Here is an 8,535-nt window from a genome sequence, read left to right on the forward strand (position 1 = left end):
CACTTTATAGTTCAACTAGATGTCTAGATGTATTAGACCTGTAGCACACTGTTCAACTAACTCAGAAAGGTAAAGAAAAATTACAGAGGCACGCGGTGGCGCTCTTATAACGACCGCACGCACGTCATGTGCATAAGCCAGCCTGCACAAATGCATGCACCGTTTACTCCCTACTGGGAATAACCTTTACTCCTTCATGCAAGCACGTCTGCAACCTTGGAGAGGCCTTCATCCCGCAGTGGACATAAGGACAGACTGACGACGATGATGACCAGGTTACGCGTCAAGTAAAAAACAAATAAATAAATAATTCAGTGGTTTCACTTGCGAACACCACAATGTGATTATTAGGTGGGGACTCCGGATTAATTTTGACCAGCTGGGGCTCCTAATGAAGGTGCACGGTCTAAATCTAACCTCATGGGGTATTTTTGCATTTCACCCGCATCGGAATTCGATCGCCGTGGCCAGTACTCGAAATTTCGCCCTCGTGCAGCACAATACCATAGCCATGCAGGGGCGTAGCCAGAAATTTTTTTCGGGGGGGGGGGGGGGGAGGGTTCAACCATACTTTATGTATGTTCGTGCGTGCGTTTGTATGTGCGCGTGTATATATACGCAAGAAAAACTGAAAAATTTCGGGGGGGGGGTGTTGACCTCCCCCCCCCCCCCCGGCTACGCCCCTGACCATAGCCGCTAAGGGTGCGGTTGCAACAGACCATACAGAGACAGACACACTACACTATACGGATTATACATGAGATGTGACAAGAAACATGGCGACACCGGATGCTAAGCGTCACGTCCGATCCAAGCATCAACTGGACGAGTCATATGTCCACATGCCACGACTCGAGCGGAAAGTAGCCGGGCCCGAGGCAGGCAGGGCCTCATCAGATCAGTTATACTGATAACTTGCTCTTTGGGGACTATAATAACGTTAATTTAGTGATCATACATTCATAGGCGTGCGCAGGGTTCCTCATTAGGGGGGGGGGCGAAGGTTCATCGCAGCTCCCCCCCCCCACCCTAAAAAGTCCATGTATGGGGCAGATTTTGCGCCCCCCTCTTAGGTGACTAGAAGGGTCAATGTACGGGGCAGATTTTGCGTCCCCCCTCTTAGATGATTAGGGGGGGCGGCCGCCCCCCCCTGCCACCCTCTGCGCACGCCTATGATTATATTCATTATTGGACGATAAAATGAAGGTCAAAGTTTAAAATTTGAATTTCGCGCCGAAACGTCAGTATCTGAATGTCAGTGAAATCACAGATTTCAAAGCCTTGACATTGGCTGGAGAAAATTTCCTGAAGCGTGCTATGGCTTCCAGAACACAAACCATGTAAAAGCGTCCGGTAACATGTTACTGTTTCTGTAACAATCGACGGCGAAAGCGTGCTGCACACTTTGGTGGTGCATTAAGTTATACAATCGGGGACCAGACTTCTTGCAGAAGATGACTAAGGTTGCCACCTTTCCCCGAAAAAAAAAAAGAAAAAGCCGGCCCTTCCGAGGGGCGGGGGGAGGGAAGGGGGGTAAGTTAATGTTGAACAGTAGACGCCATGTTAAAGGGACAGTAAAGGCAAATATTGAGTCGACGTTGATTGTTGAAATAGCGGTCCAGAAACCTCGTAGTGCTACTTTTGTGCCAAGGAAGTGCTTATTTTGAAATAAAATCACGTTTTAGTGAGTAAAGTAAAAAGTTGGGCGAGTTGGTATTTGTTCATGATGACTGAGGGGCGCGAAAAGAAAAAACGGCACACAACGAAAAGAAGAACACGGGACGACGCGCTACTAGCAACTGGAATATTTTTATTCAGGAAAGACATATTTGTACTACAGTGAAATCAAATCTAACCCAACGAGTCGACCAAAAAATAAAACCATATGACCAGCATTCCTACGTGAAGTAACGTTGTAGATAGGCTATATCCCCTTCCTGCAGATTGATAGAGGGGTGACTGATGCAGTCCCGCCCCTCCCTCTGGATAAAGAGGGCTTCTATAATCTTCCTCTCCACGGAACTGTAATCTACAGGCACAGAGGCTGAGCCTCTGTGCCTGTAGATTCACTTTCACTGCGGTATAAATATGTCTTTCCTGAATGAAAATATTCCAGTTGCTAGTAGCGCGTCGTCCCGTGTTCTTCTTTTCGCTGTGTGCCGTTTTTTCGCGCCCCTCAGTCATCATGCACGTTTTAGTGGTACGCATCGCGTTAGCGCACTTCAAATCACCCGCCTGAAAGCGGTCTTTCTGACGTCACTGTTGCCGTGCCCAACGTTGCCCGCCTTTACTGCGCGGCGGCGTACAATGGCGGCGTGCGCCATTTGGGCATCCAGCAACATCACATGCATGCGGTATTTTGTCGAACTTTCTGTCAGAGCGACTCTCACGAGCTCGCAAAACACACGCAGCAGTACGCGATACCGAAACTACCACTGAGACGCGACCGCGTGAGCGAAGCAGGGCGCCGGGCGAAGCGCAGTTCGGCGAAAACGGAACCTTTGAACCACGCGCGCCGTTCCCCATGGCAACGCCACAGAGGTTTTTTTTCCATGAATCAAACAGAAACGAACAAGCAGCATTTTATTACGTCTCTTGATGCACGGAAGGTTCTTTTTTTATTGCAGCTAGTTTGATTACGAGTGATTAATTGTAGTCGAACTCTCTCACGTCATCGGGATCATTTCCAAAATGTCCCGCTCGTGGCGCTCATCGTGTGATACATTTAGATACATTTAACTTAATTTCTCGGTAAGTAGGGCACTGCTGTTGATAATATTGCCGTTTTAGACGTTGTCATACATTGAGCTTTCACTCTGACATAAATTTTCCTTTAGTGTCTCTTTAAGGCGTGCAGTGCCAGCTAAACATTGCTTTCCTTCAGCAAAATAAACTTCGAAATAAGCTTGTACACGAACACAAAAACACAACACTGAGCTAACCAACTAGTCTAATTTCTGGCATGAAAATACCCGTGATTGGAATTATGCTTGTACTAAAAGTAAGTGAGGCTTTGGTTACTGTTCCAAGTGCTGCACTGAAAATGAACCGCACATATCGTCGATAAAAAGCTCTTTGCCTCTGAATCCTCCAAGCCAACATAAATGAGAGTTAAAATGTATGCAGTGCATATGCTACAAAAATATTGGACAATCATATATAAATACACGTGCAATAATATGCTCGATTCCAATGATCGCTACACTTGAAGGGATCTTAAAAATGGGTTGACTAATATTATAAAAGGGTCTAAAACCGGATAGGTCACATAACGAGCCGCAGCACCAAAGACACATGAAATTACCTTGACGTTCTCAGTCAACTGCATTGTTTCTCCAATTTTCTGACACGAGAAAAATTCGTTTTGCTCTACAGTGAGCCAAGCACCACTGTCGCGTGTGACCTCCGTTATCTACAGTTGTGTTATCGAAGGTCATCGCTCTCGATAAGGAAGACACGATAACATGGACAAAGATTACTTCTCTTTTGCCCGCCACATGTACAGCAATTTTTAAATTAACTTCAGTATTGTACAAGTCAGCCGTTGGTCGATTTCACTAACGAAGAGATTGTGTTCATGGATCGCTCGTAGGTTAGGTATGTGTGCGTTCTTACGTTTATATCACTCCCACATTTACTGTATAGATTTGTTTTCTTCAAATAAATCTTTCAATTGATAAGCCAGCGCTTCTCCTTATTTACGTGTCTGTCAGTGCATTGCCCAAGGATGGATACAAAGTTTTGTTTTTCTTGTAGAAAAGTGTCATAAGTTGCATCGCATTGCAAGATGACCTTTGATATTCAGGATGTTTTTTAGACAATACGGACTTTTAACAAAAATCCAGTGACAGTGAGGCACCTGCCCTCTTTGCACACGAACTCCACGTCAAGGCAGAAATACCTTGCTGTTATAAAAATCACTTTGAAATAACAAATTAATGAATACTTTTAACTTTTAAAATTACCAACACGAGAACTGTTGTTCACTGGAAAGCTGTGGCTCAGCCGTCACAATTTAGTAATTGTGGGTGTTTTACGTCCCAAAATCACGATACGATTATGAGATGCCATAGTGGAGGGCTCCGGAAATTTCCACCACGTGGGGTTCCTTAATGTGCATGCACCTAAATATAAGCACACGGGCAGGGGCGTAGCCAGAAATTTTTTTCGGGGGGGTTCAACCATACTTTATGTATGTTCGTGCGTGCGTTTGTATGTGTGCGTGCCTATATGCGCAAGCAAAACTGAAAAATTTCGGGGGGGGGTTTGAACCCCCCCAACCCCCCCCCTTGGCTACGCCCCTGCACACGGGCCTCTAGCATTTTGCCTCCATCAAAATGCAGCCACCGTGGTTGCGATTTGATACCGCTACCTTCGGGTCAGCAGCTGAGCACTGTAACCCCTGATCCATCGCGACAGAGAACTGAAGGGAAAGAAAATGTGGACTTTGCTGTTTGCTTCTGCACAGCGTGAAGGAAACATAAGCACCAAACGTTGCATGCATAAATAAGTAAGGCGATCCCCTTGTCACTTTCTACTACAGGATCACAGAGTGCTGTAATGCGACGCTTCATTCAAATTTCGTCACTGGAAGTTCCGATCTGAAGTAACACGGCGGCTGCCCTTCCTGCGGCGCGCACATGTGATGTCGCCTGAAACATCGCACATTTTTAAAAATTAAACAAACAAACAAACAAAAAAACTAAAGAGTATGCCATATATACTGTGACGCCCAACAATTTTTTTACATAAGCAACTGCCCTCAAGTCTTTAATTCAGAAGTTAATAAAAAGCGATTTTGTTAATCTTTGGTTTCATTGTAACTTCAGCAGCGGCAAAGTATTTACACCTTGATGTAGAGTTTGTCTGTGAAGATAACAGGTGCCTGACTGCCATAGCATTTTTACAAAAATCTGCATTGTCTAAAAAAAAAAAAGGAGAAAAGAAAGCACACCCTGTGTATACTGACTGCAGCCTTATTACAACACGCGTGCACATCAAAACATTTGTCACATATTTTTAGTAGAGCTCGGTGAATGCCCCATATGTCCGTTACAATATGCCATTCAAACGGTGAGTACAGTCCTCTGTAGGTAACAGAGAGTCGACCAGGCAAGACTCCGCTGAATTCAGAAGGGGCTGGCCTATGGAGTACCTCTCAGCTCGCAGAGTTCTTGAACTGATTTCCTCTCCACGTTACAAACTGCATGAGCACATTAAAAGCGCCGGTCTCTTGTTGCTTGCTGACTAGCGAAGTGAAAATGTGGCTTTCGATCGCTTCGTTATATCGAAAGGAGTGGGGTGCACTGTTCACTAGCGTTCTTGCATTAAGCCCACATAGGAATGCAACACCACAGTGGGGATGCAACTCATGATCTCATGCTCAGACGCATCCGGGACGAAAAAGCCAGTAATCCACAGCAGTAGCACAAATAATTCAGTAAATAATTCCAGGGTTCGTACAAGTTTCAAAGGAGAAAATTTAAAGATATTCAAGGAATTTCAAGCCCCTGTCGCACATTTTTCAAGGACTAAAGAATGGCATCCAAATGAGGATTTTTTTTTTGAATAACAATGTTTCAAATTTTGATTAAATTTATCGCACTTACACATGTACAGTTGAAACTCAATTTAACGAAGTCATCACCATGCTCAAATTACTTTGTTAAATTGGGAAGTGTGTAAAGTCGAGAAAGGGGTTTTTTTCAGTCCTTCGACATCCAAAATTGTAACACAGAGACATCCAAAGTCTACCATAGCATTGCTTTTGCTACTAACCCACGCATGCTTGTGTGAAAAGTCTGTTCAGGTGTACCGAACATTAATACCCCGGTCACACTGGCAAGTTTAGTGTCATTTTGAGCGAGTGCACTTACGCCCCCAGAATGGCACTTTGGCAGCGCGCTGCCACACGAGAAAGGGAAGTGCACTTTGCAAATGATTGTAATGGCGATGGGTACTTAAGTAGCACAACAGGTATTTATTATTTCAGGCAATGTTTCTTAAGTAATACTGTGTTAAAGCTATAACCAGCCCTTAAAATAAAATTTACGTACAAACGCGACGGCTGCAGCCATTGCACGGCGTGCGCTGGGCATGCCCCTGGCGGTCGGGGCTGTAAACTGCCCGAGAATGAGAATAGCAAAGTAGTTTTTTGTATTATAGTATGTTTTAATGCATAATAATATTCCTAATACAGAAAACTATAGTTCAGAAATGCTAAGAACTCAGCTTCGGATAATAACTTATTTATTTTCGAGCCACTGCTATCGAGGCTAGACACTCCGTCTCGACGAAGTGAGTTTGGCGAACGCACTCGCCGGCAAGTGCGCTTTGCAGCGAGTGTCACTAAACGTTCCCATGTGACAGCGTGCGAATGGCACTAGCGGCGAAGTGCACTCCCTCAAAGTGCACTTAAGTTGCCCCGTGTGACAGGGGTATAAGCCTCACATAAGTAGTCCAGGCGATGCAGGCCAGGTAGACAGTCACGTGAAATATGACATGCAGTCAAAATGAAAAGACTGGAAGAACGAATGCAGTGATTATGGGAGAAGGGCTAGCAAGGAAGTTGTGAGGAGACGATCAGTGTTATCTGTCGCATAAATCATGAAATAACGAAAGCACACAGTGGTGTTCCTGTGGAAGCATTGACAGAAACAATAAACCCCCGCCACCTGTAGTACCATCTGGTACATAACAGCACGACTGTTGAGTCCACTGTTCCGTGCATGTGGGTGGCGTGTAGCCTTATCAAAATGAAACCAGGCTTGTGACTATGGGTGACATGTTTCAACGCAATAGCGTTATTGCCTGCACTTGAAGAAAAAAAGCCATCTGTGTAAAAAATACAACAAAATTAGCGCTTATTTTTACTAATTTATTTAAGAAAAAACTTTGCTAAATCGGTTTTGGTTCCAAGTTAGTTTCGTTAGTTCGGGTTGACAACGTTGAGCCTTAGGAGTACCTGCCAGGGAATGCAATTTTTTTCCTTAGATTGGGAACTACGTAAAATCGAGTTTTGTTAGATAAAGTTTTAACTGTACCATTATACTGTAGAAAAGTCTAGCCTTGATGCCATCTAAAGTAGTTCCCAATACACAACGAATGTTCAGGACAAATGCTGAGACTTCTCTAGAATTAGCAAGGCTTGATATCGTTACAGTGTACTAACCACATGCACCGCTCGCTTGACAGGGAAAAAAGCAGCATAAATGCAGGGGACAAGAGTGAAGTCATAACAAGATAAGTAGAGAGAGAGAGAGAAAAAATTCCACCATCTCCCGCTAAAGGGGACCATGAGGCAATGCGAAGCCGGAGCACTTACACGATCGCGTTCCATTGGCGTTCGGTGGGCGTGCTACCGACCTCGCGTCGTGGAACGTGAAGAGGAACGCTACGCGCGTCATGTCTTTCCTCTAGCTTAGCCGATAATTCTCACAGGTCGAGTGGGGAACGCAGTCAACAGGCGCGCGAGAGGGGGGGGAGCGTAGGAGAGGAGAGAGAGGGGAGGGGACGCGCATGCGCTCATCACGGCGTTGCGCAGGAGATAATGAGGCGCGCGAGAGGGAGGGAGAAGGGGATGGAGAGAAGGTGCGTGGAGAGGGTTTGCGCATGCGCAGTAAGGGTGGATTGAACTCCGCCATAAGATGCTTCGCATCTAAAAAGCGAGACAAGATGCACTGACAAGTGAGGAGTGAAATGAACGATAGGACAAGGCATGAGCAGAAAGTACATGCAAACTCGCACAGTGTATTGTTTCTGAAACGGAAAGTTTGCCGCATCGGCGCTAATCTACAACAGAAAGCAGGTCACACTGTGGACTTTGGACTGCACTGGTCCTGATATTCAAAGGTTTTCAAGGACAGAATACAATTCGAGGACCTTCGAGGGCCTTGTAAATGTACTTTTCAAATTCAAGTGTTTTCAAGGACCTGTAAGAACCCTCTAATTCTATGTACAGACTAAGTAATGTTTTTGGTTCACGGAACTCTGTTCCTCTGCACATTTTGTGGAATGAGCAAGCACACGTATTCAGCTCACAGGAGCGCCACTTTCTTCGCATGCTGGCTCATAGTCCTAAAAGCATTGGTGTATAGCTAGAGGTGGGCAGGGTTCAAACCACTCCCAAAACTTTTGAGAACCATTGTATATATATATACATGTATATTGCATGCATGCATGCCAGCACACACACACACGCTTACACACATGGAAGTGCAGATGCCCAAAAATAACATCCGGCTTACGCCCCAGCCTTGATGGGATGCATCCTTAATTGAACAGTGAATTCATTTAAAGGTACCAATTCCCATGCCAAGTGAACAATTAGGGTTCTCAAAAAAAAAAAAAAAACTTTTCAACACCTAAAGGAACAAATGACGATTTAGTGAAGTTAGAAAAAGCTACATTATATCAAGGCCACAGAGTGCTCATAAAAGCAATTTAATTGAAACCAATTACCAATAAGACATGAGCCACAACATGCAGTATTTCATAACTTGCTTTATTCACTGTAAAATGCAGTCATTGAAGATT

The sequence above is a fragment of the Rhipicephalus sanguineus genome, chromosome 1 (genome assembly GCF_013339695.2).
Source record: "Rhipicephalus sanguineus isolate Rsan-2018 chromosome 1, BIME_Rsan_1.4, whole genome shotgun sequence".
In the NCBI taxonomy this organism is placed as follows: domain Eukaryota; kingdom Metazoa; phylum Arthropoda; class Arachnida; order Ixodida; family Ixodidae; genus Rhipicephalus; species Rhipicephalus sanguineus.